Consider the following 17796-nt stretch of genomic DNA (forward strand, 5'->3'; position numbering starts at 1 on the left):
CTGGCCGGCGTCCAAACTCTTTCTACGTTTCGGGCGTCTCCCCTCTAATTCGTTCCTTTCCTCCGGTGCTTCGCGGACTCGCGCGAACCTCTCGGCTAAATAATGGACGAACGTTAACGATCTTAGCGGCTGTTTATCAAGATTTAGACCCCAACCGGTCGTTACGCGAACGTGCCGCCGCGTTCACTCTTTTCCGTCCGACGACGGGAATTTAACGGTGTCCCGTATCAACGTGGAAGCTTCCACGTCGGTCGGACCGTGATTCTTGCCGGCGCTTCCGCTTCGTTACGTTTGTCGTCGACGCGCGACTTTTAATTCCTCCGATCCGTCTTCCAGAACCCACGAACTACGCCAAGACCTTCCTTCGACGCGAAACAGTTACCGACCAGTTCTAACGGAGTTTCTCGTACATCTTCGGACAGAACGCTCGACGCGTAAACGTACGCGCGCGCGGATAAACCGAGCCGAACGCGCGGCAATCTCCAGCTCCGGCTTCGCGATGCGTTGATTTTTTCGCGATAGCGATATCTCTCGACTTTCTACTCGAAATTCGTAAACGCGAGTTCGAAACCTTCCGCAAGCTTTTATTTCTCGTCGAACAATATCGTCCCCTTCGTTCTCCATCTCGACGACTCGGATCGATCAATCCTTCGAACGATCGAGATTTTCCCCGTGAAAGTTGAACGCGATTCTACCAGGAACGAGACCTCGAGGGCACGATCGAACGCAATAACGCGTTAAAAATCCGCGTGCATTTTTGAAATTCATTCGCGCTCGGTCGCTCCACGCCCGCAACCGATACGCACTCCTCTCTACGAGCTCGAATCTCGTTCGTTCGGTTACAAACACTCGTCGCTCGCGCCGGGCCGTACGCTCCGCGCAGATATCGTTCGCGCCTGCAATCTGGCTTTTCTCACCGGAGCAACAAGTACGCCTCTAAACCGAACGTTTTCGATCGCGTTCGCGGAAATCGCGTTCGCGTGACTACGCGTGACCGTTCCCGGCAAACCGCGTTAAGCTTTTCCGAGACGAGTCGCTCTCCTTCCGGTTACTCGTGTCGCCAGCTCGTTCTGCCTCGGTTCCTCTTCCGTTTCGAATTTCCAGATCGCGATAAATCTCTCGATCCTGTTTCGCGGCTGGAGAAGAAAAATTGAGATCCTTTAGAAATCGCCGGACATCGATTTACCCCTGCACTTTTAATCCGAGAACAATTTACTCTTATCGTCGAGTCATCTTTCTAACGGTCGGCCGATTGCGGCAATTTTTTCAGCGATGGGAATTGTTGTAAAGTTCAGATTATAATATATAGTTTATTGTAAGATACAGGGATCTCGCGTATCCAGTAGTACAGTTTTTGTACACATGAAAATACAATGTCCTAAGAAACAAGTATACAGTGATATGCCTTGACATTAACGACGACAGTGTCGTGTGGTCTTCGTGACTCTCCACTTGGAACTGAACAGAAAAAACCTAAAAGAAGAATAGCCAAACTGTTGACCGCGTAGCGGACGACCCTTCCGCTCCAATACGAAGACAGTCCTTAAAACTGTTCATTGACCATTTGCTATCAACACCTGGCACTCTTAGAATCATTGTTGCATTCATTCCAACAATTACAGAAAGGACGATTCCACAATTTCGTCGTATCGTCCGACAAAATCGACGGTTCCTTCCGTGGTTTCGGGCGTGGAAGATTATCGTCGAGCGGAACGATTGCAGCTGCGTTTTAATCGCGAGGAGCGTCGCGGATGCACAGGTGTCTCGGGAGCGATTCTTACATCGCGAAATAATAGGTTGCACGATAAGTTTCGTCGTTCGATACGAAATGGAATTGCTGCATTGTTTTATTTTTTCCAAAGGACGTGTGTAATGTTTCACTTAGATCCGTCGACTCGTTCGTGTATTCACAGTTGTTCAAAGTTCAAGCGACAAGTTCATTCTTTTTATAATGGAAACAGCGATAGAACTTATCGAAGGACTTGGTACGTACGCGAGATAATCGTCGCTGAAAACGGAAGCGTCTTCGAGAAGAATTTGACTCGAACGATTCTCCACCGAGGATTCTCGAACCGATTGATTCTCCGACCGAGCGAAGAGGCGCGTGTATTTAAACGGTAATACCGTAAAATCGAGAGAAGACGAGAAAGTCGTTTCTCGCGTACAGCTCGCACCCCTCGCGACAAAAGTTAATTTCCCCGTACGGGCCGTGATTCGCTGTTCCCGAGTAATCGACAAACGAGACGCAAGCTCGGTTAATTGAACCGGGAGAAGGTCGTTTGAAATTTCGAACTGGTTTCCGCGGTTCGCGGGACTTGGACGGGTCTCGAGGTAGCATAATTCACGAGGACACCGTTACGGCGAACGATCGAACGCGGCCGCGGTGTTGGTTGTTCGTCGTCCCTAATTGAAATATTATTCCCGTTCGTCTTGTTCGTAAGGTCGGTTACCGAGGCGTCGAGCCCGTAAAGTGGATTTTCGCGGTCCGAGTCGTTCGTTCTCTCGGTGCAAAGTGGACGCGAGTTCGATGACAGCACTTGGCGCGTCGCGACCAAAAGTTGGCGAAATTGAATCGAACTCGGGGTGTCGGACCGGCTAGGTACTTTTATCGGTCGTAGCTCGGCCTCCCCTCGAGCCGTACTCTCGCGCGCAAATGGCGAGAAACCCGTCCCTGCGATACTCTCCCTCCCCTCGGGCCGAAAGTAATTCTCGTTCGAAGTCCTCTCGCGATATTACGTTCGCCGGGACGAAATTGCCGAACGAGAACAAGAGAGCGCGAACGATACGGCTCGTTGGAACGGCTCGAGAGAAGATCGCCGCTACTCGACTCTCTGTCGACAAATCGGAAGCGCGAGCTCGAGGGTCGATCGTTTGTCGCGTTTCCATTACCCCCCGAGAGGTAATTCGTCCCTTCGGAAAGCAAGATATTCGATTTAGCTCGAATTTCCAAGCAAATACCTCGCGTTTGTCGCTGACGACGATATCACCGGTATCGATGGAAACGCGTAGCTCGTATTCGCGATCGGGAGTCGTTCGTTTACCGTTCAGTCGCGGAAACAAAATACGACTGACCGAGTTCCGTACCGTTGTACGTCCCACTCGTCGTCGTCCTCTTCGAACGACCCATTCCTCTTCGAAGCGCGACGATTCGACGAAGTCGCGCGAGAACGTGCGTCGAGAAACGCCTGGATTCAATATTTCGAAATCGATGAAGTAAGAGTCGATTCCTGCGTAGAAGAAAAGTCGAAGAAGACCGAAGCGCGATCGAATTTCCTTCCGGTGGATAAACGTTGCTCGAAAGAAGTGGCTTCGGGGCGAGACCGGAGATAATAATCGGCGTTACCGAGAATCTCGTTAAGAGGGGATCGATTACGATGAATTTTTCAATTAACCGATGCAATCCCGCGATATCCACGGAACGTCCGCGAGATCGAATCTGTCTCGCGGGTTTGTTACCCTTATCGGTGATCGGTCGTAGCCGAACCATCCCGAATACGGTTCTCGTGCGTTCGCGACGCGAGGGAGCAACAACGATTCGTCGATAAAAAATACACGCCGAAGCGGACGGACGCGGATACGTTTCTCGATTATCTTGGGACGCGGTACCGAATGGCAAACGCGAGGCGAACGAACGGGACGTAGAAAGGCGCAATAACGAGATCGAATCGATGTTTTCGATACGCTGTTGGAAATTACCCGGTAAATTAATTCGCGCGACAGAGGAGGGAGAGTACACACTTCGGTCGAGGGTTGGACGAGGTGGGGCGAGGCTTGGGGTGCGTCTGAACGACAGATTGTTCTCTTCCCATCGATCGAATAAACGTTTCAATCTATCCTCTCTGGTTTGTTTTCCCTGTTCCGGCCACGGCGGGGGAAACGGACCGAATGCACGAACGCGGGAAAGTCGGACGAGGGGGAACGCGACAAAAAGAAACAAAAAAAGAACAAAGAACGCAAATAATGGCGGGGAAACGCAAGAATCGCAAGAATCGCGACGCTCGATTTATAAACATATACTTGGACCGGTCGAACGATCGCGCGGGGATCGAAATTGAGAAACGGAATCGCGAATCTTTCGCGCGGATCGAAAACACGGGGTTGCGCGTATTTGCCACGCGAGAACGATCAAAGCCGAAAACGTAACGCGAGAGCTCGCTTCGGTCCGATGCGGCGGAAAAATGGAAGACGCGACGCGTCTCTCGCGATACGAGTTAACAAAACTGATTTACCGCGCGTAACACGCGCAGCCATCGCGGGATCAAAGGACCGTCTAAACCGCGTTACGTCGGATTAATTCTGGCCACGGTATCCGTTAAAGCGGAGATTTCACCGGACGGAAGACGGACAACGGAAACGTCGTTAACTCTGCAGAGTGGAGCCATCGCGCGACCATCGACGAGATACATTCCTCCTGTACGTTTCCAGCGACGAAAGCCGATCTACCGAATCGTATTCTTTCTACTTGTCGCGCAAATAATCCTTGCACCCTCCGAACGAGTAACTTTACCGATCAACGGAGACCGATACCTCTCTTATCAACCGAAATCTAACGTTCGAATAATCGATCGCGTTGCATTTCCATTGATGAAGATTTCGGAAAATTTCGTTTCTTCGAGCGAAACGCATCGTACGACGCTCTTGGACGTCTCGAAGAATGTTCCAACGACGCTCTTGGACGTCTCGAAGAACGTTCCAACGACGCTCCGGAGGTAAAAATTCGCTCGATAAACGAGTCGAATTTCAAAGTCGGACTTTCCTGCGTCTAATTTGCGCGGGTAACGGTGTCCAAGGGCGTATCTCGTCGGTTCTTTTTTCTTTTTGTTTCTTTTTTTTTTCTCGTCGAATAAACGCTCCAATCTGTCGCGGATTCCTCTCCCCGTTGCTCTTCGGAGTCGACTGAAATATGGGAATACGTGTGCCGTTGGTCGGGGGATGGTGGTTGAACGGGAGGGGATGCAGAGCCGCGAGACTGACGGGAGAACGAAGAAGAGAAAGGAAGAAAGCGGAGGGGAAAATGATGAGAGAGGCAAAGGGACCTAGCGAAACTCGACAATGGAGGAGGGTTCCTAGAGGAGAGGCCCGATGTTAGCGGCGAGTGGATGAAGCGGGACGGAAAAGCGAAACGGGAACAATGGCCGCGGTATTATTTTCTGTTTGCTGCGTCAGACCAACCACCCACCCCCGTCGGTTAGGCGGTGTTCGTCCATCCTCGCGTTCGCTGCCTCTCTCTTTCTCTCTTTCTCTCTTTCCATCGCGCGCGCACTCGGTCTCCAGTTTTCCTGTCTGTCAGCTCGCTTTCGCCCGCTTCCCACCGCTGCGACGCCACCGCTATTCCGGACCGGGATCCAAGATTACGGACTCGATATTTGCCAAATGAACGAATAAGCCCCTCCCGTCCGGCGCTGTTTCATTCGACCGAGCGAATAAATCATCCGCTGCTTAATTTCCTTCGCCGGCCGGGGCAAGAAGAGTGTCCTTCGTTATCGAATTTCCCCGATCGTGTCGCGCGAGCGTATTCGCTTAATTAAAGAGAATATTTGTCCCGTTAACTCGCTGAAACTTTTAACTTCTATTTCCCCGACGGTGTCGAGACGACCACGCGGAAAGGGCTCGTTTCCTCGGGGTAGAGTCTCTTCGGAGGGCTCTGCCCGATTCGAACTTGAACAAAAATACGTTTTTTTTTTTTATATATTTTCAGAGAGAATCTCTATAGCGTTGTGTAATAGATTGTTTGATAAATTTTGTCGTTTTTCCATCGCAAAAGTGTACCGTGACGACGGATCTACACGAAACGAAACGTTTGGAAAAATAAAACGACGAACATGATAGCTCCGTTTCTTATCGAACGACGAAACTCACCGAGCAACCAATTACACAGAGTCGTTGATCGGCCTGTACGAAGAGGAAAATCCGTTCGAGCGTATTCTTCGACTTTCGACCTATTTATTTCGGTCCTCTCTGGAAGCAACGCGTAATATCGATCCGAGACGGTAGGGGACGGACGAAACGCTGCGAAACGTTCACGCGCGTAACCCGAAATAGACGAAACGTAATTGAATACAGGAGCAAATTTATATTATTTTTAGTTCGAGTTCGCGCGCCACTCGCGAATCGATTTGACGCGTTTCCCCGTGTTTCTTTTCCGTAAAATTTCCACGAGTCGTTTCTCCTCGATTTCAATAAAGCGCGTCCGGTGGCTCGTCAAACTCGACAAACATCGTCGATATCTTTAAGATTCTCGAATCTTCGAATCCGCGCAGCACGTCGTTCGTGGTTCTGGCTACCGACTCTCGAACACGATTTTTATAAGGTCCATCGATCCGAGCTAGATCCTAGATAACGAACGCGATGTTTGCCAAATAAAGGAACGATAAATCTCCTCGTATCCCGATCGTTTCGTCCGCTGGAACGAGACGACGCGCAAACCACTCGTTTCTACCGGCCAAGTTTGCCAAGGTTGCCTCTAACTTGGAACAAAATAATTCCAAGTAATATCGATCTTTCGTTGGAAGTGATCTATCTCTAGCGAAGAATAGTCGTGTCCTCCTTTTGCAGTAATCGCAAGCCGTGCTGGTTCGACTCGTCGTTCGGTCTCTTCGATTATTCGTTTATTGCCGCGCAATTGGTGCGGACGTTCGAACGATTAATAACCGGCGAGTTCGACGGAATTGGGACGAAAGGTTCTCTCTTCGTGGGAAAAATATTGCAAACTTACCTGGTAAAGATTCTTTTACCGTGTACAAAGTCCGGTCAAGTTCGACTCCATAAGACTGAAAAAGATTCGCGTATGGTTGGCGAAACACGGCCGTTGTTCTCTCGTGGCCGAAAGCACGACGACGGGAATTAAAATAACGGACGGGGCAATAATGAAAATGTTTCCCACGGCCGTGGCTGGAATCCGCCGATAGTTCCGAAGCCGCGGAGTAATTGCACGGTTCCGTTCATTTTGTTCACGTTCGAGATTTATTTCTTCTTTCTCGTTCGGCCGTTTCGTTCCGTTCGCAGAGATCCGACGGAGGAGGCACCCTTTTGTCGTTAATCATTTCCGTGCTCCTCGTCAGACCGTCTGGTCCCTGCTGGAAACGAAACTGTTCTCGCAATTAAGCGCATTCAAAGGAAAGACCCCGCTTCCTGCGGAGGTCTCCGGTACACGTGCTTCCGGCATTGCTCGTTTCGCGGCTAATTCTTCCCCCTTCCCCCGTCACCCGTCAATGCCTGCGAAGTAGGACGTCGTCTTCCTCGACGCGAGTAATTCCACGACGATGTTTCCGAGTACGGTGCTTCGACCAACTCTCGCGTATTTTCGATCGGTTTCTTCGTTCCGCGACAAAGATCGAAACGCGGCGGGTTTCGGTAACCGATAACGGGGAAAGTGTCGTTTCCGTGCGCGTGAAGAACAGACGGAGTGGCATGTTTTTTTTTAATGGAGAACAAGGCAGGAGGATAAAAGTATCGACGACGAAGTAGTCGAGAAACTTGTCCGAGCGCGTAGAATTTCATTGTAATTTTCTTTCCAATTTTATTCGTCTCGAATTTCCGCCTCGAAAGATTCGATGCTCGTAAAATACTCGAGAGTGACTGGAAACCGTTACACGGGTATGGGCGTAATCGAGTTGGGCATATTATTTGCGTATGTGCGCTTACGGATCGAAAAACTATTCCCCGTCGAGGGAACGCGAGATCGGTCGCGTTCGTTCGGCCGCGTCTGTGTTCCAGCAAAGGAAACGAATTGGCGCGTGTATTTCTGGAACGAATATTCGCATCGATTCCCGTTTCACCGGAACATCCGAACGAGCGGTGGAAACCAGCCCGGCGAATTACGTTTATTCGAGTAAAATAGAGCACGAGGTGCGAGCGGTTACCCATCGAAATCGTTGCGTCCCTGCGTCTATGTACCATTAATACCACGAAAACCATTACCGATGGAACAGACGACGACGAGGGTCGAAGATGGCTGGAGGAGGACGGATTCGGGTCGAGTTTTCGTAGCCGGGTATAGAAACTATGACGCCGGAAATCACCGGTAGGCTTTAAAACGAGGACGAGCATGCAAATTGCACCTCGTAGATAGGTATGTACCGTACATAGGCGTATGTACACGGGCGAAGAGACTCGTTCCGTGCCAGTTTCGCCGCGGGGCTTTGGGAACGCGGTGCAAAAGTCCTTTCGGGGGATCGAAGTGGCGTATAAGGTTTCCCTCAAAACTCACGGTACGTGAATATCAAACGACCCTGACGAGAGATCCGGAAAGAGCCAAGCCGCGCAGTCCCTCGAAGCCAGATTTTCAAAGTGCGAAGAGGCCCGCGGAGCCATTCACCGGTTTCGTCCGCTTCTCTGTTGTCGCCGCGTCTCGTTTCGTCTCGCTCCGCTTCGTTCCGCGCTCCGGTGTCGTTCCAATTTAATTTCGGTATCGGTCTTTTTTCCGATGAAAATCCGCCTTAATTAACGTTTTTCGCGCTCCGATCCCCGGAGGTTCGTTAGGAGCGAGACGACGAAGACGTTAACCTCGCTCCTCCCTCGAGCCGGCGAAACCGAATTATCGTATCTCGATGCTTAAAAAGTTATTTATCGGTCGTAGCTCGTTTCGTCGAGTACCGAGTGTACTCTCTTCCGAGATTTCGGTCGATCTTTCGGGTAAAAGTACACAGGTTGCGTCACGTTGCGCGTACACGTATCCTTGCTACGTATCATTGGGTCCACGGTTAGAGAATATTATCGAAACACCAAATTTCTTCTGGCGATCTTTCGTATACAATTATAAATATCAAACGCGCAGAAAACGCATCTGAGAAAATTTTCAACGATTCGACTCCGATCGAGAGCAGACTGTCATTCCGTACTCGTTCTCGCGGGTAACGCGATCGTGGGTATCGGCCAAAATCCGACGCGAATCGTTTCGTAAACGAGAATTCGCGAGAATCTCGTCGGTAATTTGTCGCGTTGGTTTCTCCGCGCGGAGAGAAAGGGATCCGGAACCGAAGGAAACGATCCGACGTGGTATCGCCGCGATCGTTTTAATTTCCTCGAAACGAGGGAGGCTCGTTCCCGGGTCTGGGTATCTTTAAATTTCGTGGCGCATCGATCGCACGGGTAATCGCGTAAATTCGACGTAGCACGATTCCCGCGGAGCTCGAATTGCGGCGCGAGTCGCAAATTGATGGCGCCTGGGAAACAGAAGGTAATTAATGCCTGCGGAAGAAATTACCTCCGATGTAATTCGGGCGGTGTACTAACTGTTAGCCGGGTCCGGGAGAAACCTCGAAGAATCGAAATGGCCGCGCGCGGATAATGGGAGAAACGGGAGATCGAGAGGCTTCGTTTCTCTCGGTCGTTTTTTCCCTCGATTCTCGTCATTTACGTTCCCGGTGCAAACCAACGATCCTTCTCTCGTAATTAAATATTTGTCGGGGGGTCCGTGGAATCGATAGGTATTTACGTTCTCGGTATACCGCGGTAATTCGACGCGGGTGTAGTTCGATCGAATTTACTTTCCGGAGCGTCGGTCTCGCAGACCGTGGTACGTATCTCGGACAAAGAGGCACGGATATCCGCGTTCTCGGAGTTCTTTCGCGGCTGCACGGAGATCACGTACGTTAGTTAAGTCTTCGACAGGTTGTCGGGTCTCGGAGGGGATGGCGTCGGTTAAGAAGCAATTCCCGTTGGATGAATTTATGGGTGCTCGAGATTAACACGCTCGGCTGCGATAAAAGTCACGAGCTCCGGTCAGCCTTTCTTTCGGTACGCTCGCTTCGCTCCTTCTCGTCTTGCTCTCATTTTTCTCGTTTCTTTTTTTTCTTCTTTTCTTCTTCTTTTTTTCTCCTCCGCCTTCCCCGTTCTCGCGGAAGACTCCGTCGTCCGCCGCCTTTATCTCTTTCCCTCGGTTCACGGAAGTTTCGGTGTCCAAAACGGTCTTCTTCTCCTTTATTTCTCGGTTTCTTTGTCCTCCTCCGATCCCCTCCGATCTCGGGGCCGAGTAAATGGAGAAAGCGAGGAACGAGAGCGAGAAACGGTACTCCATCCCCGTGGTTCTCCTCCGTCCCACCGCTCCTCCGTCCCCGTTCGTTCTCCGCGGGGGATGGACGCCGCTGTCGGCATTAAACCACCGGAATGTCCCTGTTTTCGAGACACTCTGCCTCCGTTGAATCTCTTTCCTCTCGATCTCCCCCCTCTTCTCGGTCTACGGCACTTTCTTCTCAACGCATCGAGTAAAAAGCCTCGCGCGGCGATACAATGCGGCCCGTTGTACGCGGATTGGTTCGCCAGCACCGTCGCGAATACCGGCGGGTTCGCCGCGACGAAAACACGGGAAAAAGAACGGGACGCACCGGTGGGGGATGATTAACGCGAAACCCAAAAGCCCGGGGAACGAACGTATCGCAATTTACGGTCGCGTTCCCCGTAAATAAGTACGGTTAAAGAGCCCAGCGATTCCGGAGACGCTGAAGATATTACGACGATAATTACGAGCGGTAAAATACGGAGCGGAGTCCGATCTTTGACGACCAGGAGCGCAACGTAGCGCGTTTACCGTCAGACCAGAAACGCTTCGGAGTACCGGCTCGTTCCGCCGCGAAACTCTGACTCGTTTACCAGACGCGTGAACGTCGCGGGTCCTCGATCCGGTAAAGAGTTGGACGATTCACCTTTTGCTGCCCTCCGATTCGAGAGTTCCGAGTTCGAAGATCCAAATTTCCGATCGAACGTTAAAACGTTCGCGAAACAAGTTTCATCCTTCGTCGCGGAATCGTCCAAATGTCAGGTTGTTCGATAAGTTTCGTCGTTCGATAAAACGGTCCAGCAGCAGGTTGCTCGACAAGTTTTACCGAAGGACAAAACTTATCGAACGAGCTATTATTTTAACCGCGCGGAGAGGACCCGAGTCGCGTCGCCTTTGGTAAATCGGAGAAAGAATTTCGTAGCTAAATAATCCTGCCACGGAGCGACCGGGGTGGAAGTCGGAGACGTCTCCTCGTAAAAGGTTTTGCGGGGAAGGTCGCAACGTTCGCCCCGGAACCTTGATTACAAAATCTCTCTGTAGTTTCTGCCAATTTCCAGCGTATACATTTGCCAGGGTACACGACAAAAGTCTCGAGAACGTCGAGTCTGGACCGATTCCTTCGGTGTGGCTACCACGTTCCCCGTTCTCGTCCATTTTCTCCGTTCCGACCGTTAAAATCGTTCGCGTAGACGGAAGTGTACCTCGAAGACGTTCGAATCAGCGATTTCCAAGCAGCAGGCGAGCATTCCGGTTACCTCGTTCCTCGGGGCACAAATCTACCCTTTGGCGTTTTATCGGGCGACTTCGAGAACCGGATACACCGATCCACGCTGCGCGCAGGACGTCCAGGCCGCGTTTCGTTCGTACAAGTGTTGCAGCTTGGCTCGGAGAACCCGAAACAGAGTCCCGCGAAGCTTCGTTTCGGTTAACGAACGCACGGAGCGATACGAGGGGTATACGACGCTCTGACGGATTTAATTCGATTTTAGAAAAGCGCGGTACACGGTGGCGAAACGGGTACGAAGATAAAAGGAGAGTCTAGCCGACACGGGCGCGCGCGACAGGATTAGCGATTCGACGTTTCGTTGGTTTTTCTCGTTTCTTTCCCTTTACGGGGCGAATTGGATCCAGCCGGGAAGACCTTCGTAGTCCGTTGCGCTTCTCTTCCCTCGATTCCGAGCCCCTGGCCAGCCAGGGTACGTTCTTTCGTCCATTTCGTTGAGCACTGACTTCAAATCGCATTTGCCGGAGGACAACAGGAAACGGAAAATAAAAGATAGACGGAGATGGAAACCTTGGCGGGTGGGTGTACACCGAGAGAACTACGGACGGGGGGTAGGTTAGGGGGACGTAACCGGAACGTGTCGCTAACGTAATAACATTTCAATTCGAGGACGGAAATTGCCAGAGGGCACGGCAGCGCGTCCCTCGCAGTTAGGGGATGACCGTCCCTGCCCGCGTCCAGTCTCCTCTACGTTCGTTTTCCGAGGACGGGTCCTCGGCGACTTTGGCTCGCGCGAGCAGACATCGAGGAGCCTTGGCGAGCGTTTGTACCACTCCGCGGCGAGAGAGAGAGACGGTCGATCGTGACCGGGTTAAAACCGAATCCAAAATGTGGTCACGTTGACCTTCTTTCGGTTCTTTTTTCGAACAAAGAATCTCGAATACGTTCGTTCGTTTCGTTTCGTTCGTTTCGTTCCCGGGCACGGATCGATGGTGTTACGGCCGACGTATTTCGTACCCGTTTCGCCTAACCGCGGGAACGGAATTTTACGTTCCGTCGAGTCGAACATTAATTACGGAGCCGGCCGGGACCGCCGTAATAATTATACAGCCAAAGAACCGTGTCACGATTTTCCCGATGTTGCGGGCACGCCAACCGAGAAATAGGAAAGAGTCTCGCGAGACGGGAGACCGTGGCGGGTGGCACGGGGAACGAAGGAAATGGGGGGAAAAAAAGGGGAGAAAAGTAAGCGAAAAACGGGTTGCTCGGTGAAAACGCGAAGCCCCGAATGAACCCAGCGCGTCGCGCTGCCCCGTAATTGCGTTCACCGTCGGCGTCGCTTTTAATTAATGCGACATACTTTTTTTCATCGCTAAAAAGTGCCACATCCTCGTAATCCACACCTGCCCCCCTCTCTCTCTCCCTCTCTCTTCGTTCCTCCCTTCCTCCCGCCCCCCAGCGCGAGCGCGAGCACCCGTTCCTCTTCTTCCTTCGTCCCCCGAACCGTGCTGTTCGCTCGACTCGCCCGCAGGGAGCACGACCGGTGGGTGATCGTTAAATGGATGAAAAAAAATATGCAAACCCTCGAGGCACCCTTCTTTTTTCCCTTCCCTCTCCCTTTCGTTTCACCCTCTCTCGCTCTAGACCTCTTCTCCGCTTCTTTTCTCTTTTGTCGTTTCGCGATTTCCCCGAGCAGAGCCCGTTCGTTCGTTGGTTCGTTCGTTGGTTCGTTGGTTGGTTCGTTCCCTCGCGCGAACACCCCGTGGTCCTTGCGCCGCGGAATAAATCCAATCGAATCGACGGCGTTCCCTTTTGTCTTTCGAGTTTTCGTTCCCATTTCTTTTTTTTTTCTTCTCCTACTCTCGCACCCTACCTATTTTTTTTCTTTTTCGTCTTTTCCCGACCATCGACGCGCGGCGCAACCCCATCGTTGCCGCACTTCCTCTCGAGAGTATTAATCCGCGTAACCTACATGCGACCGGGAGGGGGTTGTGCGCTAGCGATGAAAAGGACGACGATAAACCACCTTTTTACCCCTCTGCCAGCGTCCCCCGTCTCGTCCGTGTGGCCGTGTACGCAAGACTCAGCCGTCGTCGTCGTCGTGGTCGTCGTCGTCGTCGTTGTCGTGGTCGTCGTGGTCGTGGTCGTCGACGACGACGTGCCGCGCGTGTCGTAAAAATACGATGGCCGACTCGGCCCGTGATTTCTCCATTCTGCGCGCCCCGGAGGAAAATTTCCGAGTGCTCGCGTCTTCCGCGACCGTGATCGTTTAATACCGAGGGACGGGCTTCCGGGACAATTTGCAACGACGACCGAACAAACGGTACTCGCGTAAAATGAACAGATATTGCTCTTGTTTACGTTTCATTTCACGTTTTCTCTTTCTTCGTTTCTTTCCTTTTCTTTTCTCTTTTTTTGTACTCGCGTTTACTCGAGTATTTTTACTCCCCTTTGAATCGTCCGTTTCGTCCCTCGAGCAGAGTTCTCCTGGAATACGTCGCGGAGAACATTACGCATTACCGTTCCCGTTCTCGACCGATTAATTATTTTTTCGTTTCAACGATTGTTCACGGTTGCGTACGGAAATTGCTCGAACCGATCGAACGACGACGCTTCCGTAGAACAAAGCGCGTGCAACTCCTGCACCAGAAACGAACGACTCTTTACCGCCAACGATGCACAAGACCGATAAAATAATTGGCCGAGAAGACTTTCCAAGTATTTCCGCGCGGTTCGAAATAAAATGCGCATCGTTGTGTACACGGTGGGTCACATTCTCGAGTTAATTGCACAGGGACCGGGAACCATTTGCACGGATCCGTATCTCTCGGCGACGCCGGGCGACGCGCGAAAGAGCCACGGTCCGTACGAGATACTTTAACCCCCACCCTCGTGGGGTTGGAAGATCTCTGCCTCTAATTTAGTTTACTCTCGAAATTGGGACGTTTTCTGGACGTCGTTTTTCGGTAACAGGATTCTCGTTCCTCTGTGGCGTTCTCCAACGGAAACCTATCGACTCGTCGCGAATTTTCCAGATCCCTGGTCGTCTCGAGCGAAAAATCCCTCCAATGATGGCACTCGCGAGTCTCTCGCGCCGTAAAGATCTCCCTGGCCTGCTCGTTGTTCGCCAGGACGTGTACGCGCGTGGCTCGCGACGATTTATCGTCACGAGATGAAAAAAAAAGAAGAAATTCGTCCAGATTTTCCGTGAGGTCGACTCGCGCGACAGGGTCGATGCACCGTCGGTGTTGCGTTTGTCCGTTAAGTGGGGCGCGGCGTTCCTTAATTGCTTCGCGAACGGCGTTCTCGCTTATTACACCGGTGACAGGTGCACGAAGCGAGTTTTTCGCGATCCTGTCACCTGCAGACAGCCACCCGTTCGGCGGCTACGCGATAGCGTTCTCCGGGTGATTTGTGTGTAGGGCATCCGGCAGCTGTTTCGGTCGCTACGGGACAAACAACACGGTAGACGCGGGGAACTCTGATTCGTTCCAAGTTACGTATGCATGTATGTATGCCAATCGTCGGGGCTCTCGACTGGCAAAATATGTGTTACGTAACCGGCAAATTGGGCTCCATTGACCCCAATGAAAAAAGTACGCTCGATCAACTTGTTACGAAATTGTGAATTGTCCGCCGACGATAGCTCCGGATGCTCTTATATATATTTTTTTTTCTTTTTTTTTTTTTTTTGTAAATTGCGATTCAACGCGAACGGTACCGCGCAATGGAAAACCGTGTCCGCCGCAGACCGCGCGCAGTAACGTTATTCAACGCGGCGCGAATAAACTGAATATTTCGAATAACGCGTCGTACGTGGCCGACACCGGACTATAGTTCATACTTGCTACGGACGTAAAATAAAGAATCGTCGTTGTCGCGTACGCGAGAATCGACGGATCGCGCACGGTTCTACGCGCGCGCACGAGCCGCGATACCAAACGTGTTAATTCTTCGACGCTCCAGGCTCGATAATAGATACACGTTCGCGAAATAGAGCGTACAGCGTGTGCCGCGAAGCGTTGACGCGACCCTGCGATTGAATTTAACCGACGAGACCGACGAAGATGGTTCGAACGTGCGCACTGATCGATCTCGTTTCGCGTTCGGGCATCGAATATCCGCGACGAAAGTTTTTCGTTTCTTGCGCGACGCAGCTCGTACGAAACCTCTGCGCAACACCCACACCGTGGATTTTACGCTAATACGAAGTACGCGGAACGAATATATTTCGGAAACGAATACAACGATATTGGTATTTCCTTTTGCGCAAGTGTGCACGATCCGTGTGCGTAACCTGTGCTCGTAATATTCGAGATAAATGAAATCTGCGATGTAAAATCCGCATCTAGTAGTAACCCGTGTGAGTCGAACCTGCGTGGCAACATCCACGGCACGGGAACGATCGATGCGATGAAAAATCGCGATTACCATGCGGAAACGAGATTCGGCAAGACGAACGCTCGCATGGAGTTTCCTCGTTAATTCGATACGGTAAATTCGCTCCTCGAGTCGGTAACGGGCAACGTTAAACGTTCGTGGCACGATTCGCGAGACGGTGCACGATCCAGACGATGGAAAGAAATCGTAGCAACGATACGGGAAGCACGATCGAGGAAGGAAATATTTGCACGGACTTTCCTCGTTGATTCAACGCTGGAAATTTCCCCTACCCGTTTCGATTTACGAAACGTTCCGTACACGGGTGTTGGGCAATGCCGTAACCAATCGGACAGGTCGCTTCGACGGAAGAGGTCTTTCGGCCCTCGGCCTGCAAATTAAGGGTTAACCACCGAGCGCAGAGTAGGACGTATCGTCGCGCATAACGAGGAGACGCGTTGCACGGCCATTAAAAGCGTTTCCTTCGTTTTAACGAACCCCCGTAACACCGTATTTCTCTTCTAAACTGCTCGAGGGAGAAAGTTTCGGTGGCCGGGTTACGACTCGCTCTTGTTACCAAATATCGAGCTTTATTACCGATGAAACGCGATTACATTCTTTTTTATTGCGGCGCACCGACGACCACTCCGCGGGGATCGTAAATTTATAACTATAACTGGTCCCCGTCGACCGCGCGACAGCCATAGAAAATCGCGAACGCGGTCGGTGTATCGCGTGTTAGGGGCGGCATTGCTACTTGGAAATAAAACTAGAGAGCAACAGGAGCGCGGAAACGCGGAACATTCCGTGTCGTTCGTTTCCACGAAATCGGAGGGAACGTTGGTCATTACGGGGTTACGACGTTTCGAGAGGGACGAGAAACACGGTGGTTCGCGGGAATTGTTTCCAAAGACCGATCCGGTGAACTTTTCGAACAAAATTTCTATTCCGGAATGGTAGAAATTGTTCGAGAAACGGGAAAATCGATGGATAAAAATGTTGCGGCGATTTGTCGGCCGATGTGTGCACTTTCGACGCAGGAATATTTCGAGAAATTGTGTACCCGTCTCTAAAAAATTACCTTACGTTTCAGCCTGTCAAAGTGTCGCAACCCCTTAACCCCTTGAGTGGAAACGACGAGTCTCGCCCGCATGAATTCTCCGAGCCAAACTCAACTTTGACGGGCTACGCCCGCCACAATATTTGCGGTGTTTATTTACCATATATGGGAATAGCTTCTGCTAATTTCTGCAAACAAAGTATCCGCTCGAAGCGAGTTGCGAAGCAATTTCGCGACCCGTTTGTTCGCCATGGATAACGGTGCCGAGCGTGTCGTTTCGCGAACGGATAATTTTCTTTGGAAAAATTGCGGAGAGACGAAATGATTCGAACATGTTCGGTTGGAGGGATCGTCGTGACTCGCGAGCGGTGTATTCCGATTTCGAAAAGATTTGCTTTTTTCGTCGCTGGTGAATCGATTCGGCGGCGAAAGGTTGGGAACGTTCGACGCGGCCGGGTTGGAAATTAACGGGCCTCTTCGGATAGAAAAATTAATCTCGTAAACTCGCGCGTCCCTTTTTGTTCCACCTCCCGCGCCCCTTCGCCGCTGAATATCACGGAGCGATATCCAGAGGGTTGATCCGACCGGACGAACGAAAAACCGATACGTTTCCATCGTTCGAGCGTGTGCCGAGAGCTCGGCGCGAACAGCGCCGGCAAAATGGATTTCAAATTAAATTGCGGCCCGCGATTATTAAGTGCCGGCGAACGCGTTTTTAATTGCGCGTCTTTCCCGGCCGCTGCTCGCTTTTACCTTATCCGCGAGGCTCAAAGGAGTCGGGCGTACCTCCGGCCACCTTCGCCCCTCGTCCCTCACAGTCGCGCACCTTGTTTCCTTTTTTCGAGAAACGTACCACCCCACTGACCGAGTCGCGTTGCAAATTAAATCTTGAAAAAGAAACGGGGGGGAAAAAAAAAGAAAAAAAAAACGCTCGCGACGTTTTCGCGCGCCGCGAACGTTCCGCGAACGTTGATTACGCGCGCTAGGCGGACCCGGGCGGGCGGAATTTAATTCGGTTTATGGATTCGATGAATCAATTTCATTAATACGAGAATTACGAGGTGCACCGGCGTGTCGTGCTCGGTTAATAACCAATAATTACGTTTCTGCTTACGAGAGTCGATTTAACCGCGG

General features: G+C 51.4%; 1 protein-coding gene across 1 annotated transcript in view; it reads left to right on the forward strand.

Annotated features, from left to right (window-relative positions):
• LOC143151455 (protein Fe65 homolog) overlaps positions 1-17796 on the forward strand; it is a 157436-nt gene that overhangs the window by 28255 nt on the left and 111385 nt on the right. The gene's annotated exons all lie outside the window — the stretch shown is intronic.

The sequence above is a fragment of the Ptiloglossa arizonensis genome, chromosome 9 (assembly GCF_051014685.1).
Source record: "Ptiloglossa arizonensis isolate GNS036 chromosome 9, iyPtiAriz1_principal, whole genome shotgun sequence".
Taxonomy (NCBI): Eukaryota; Metazoa; Arthropoda; class Insecta; order Hymenoptera; family Colletidae; genus Ptiloglossa; species Ptiloglossa arizonensis.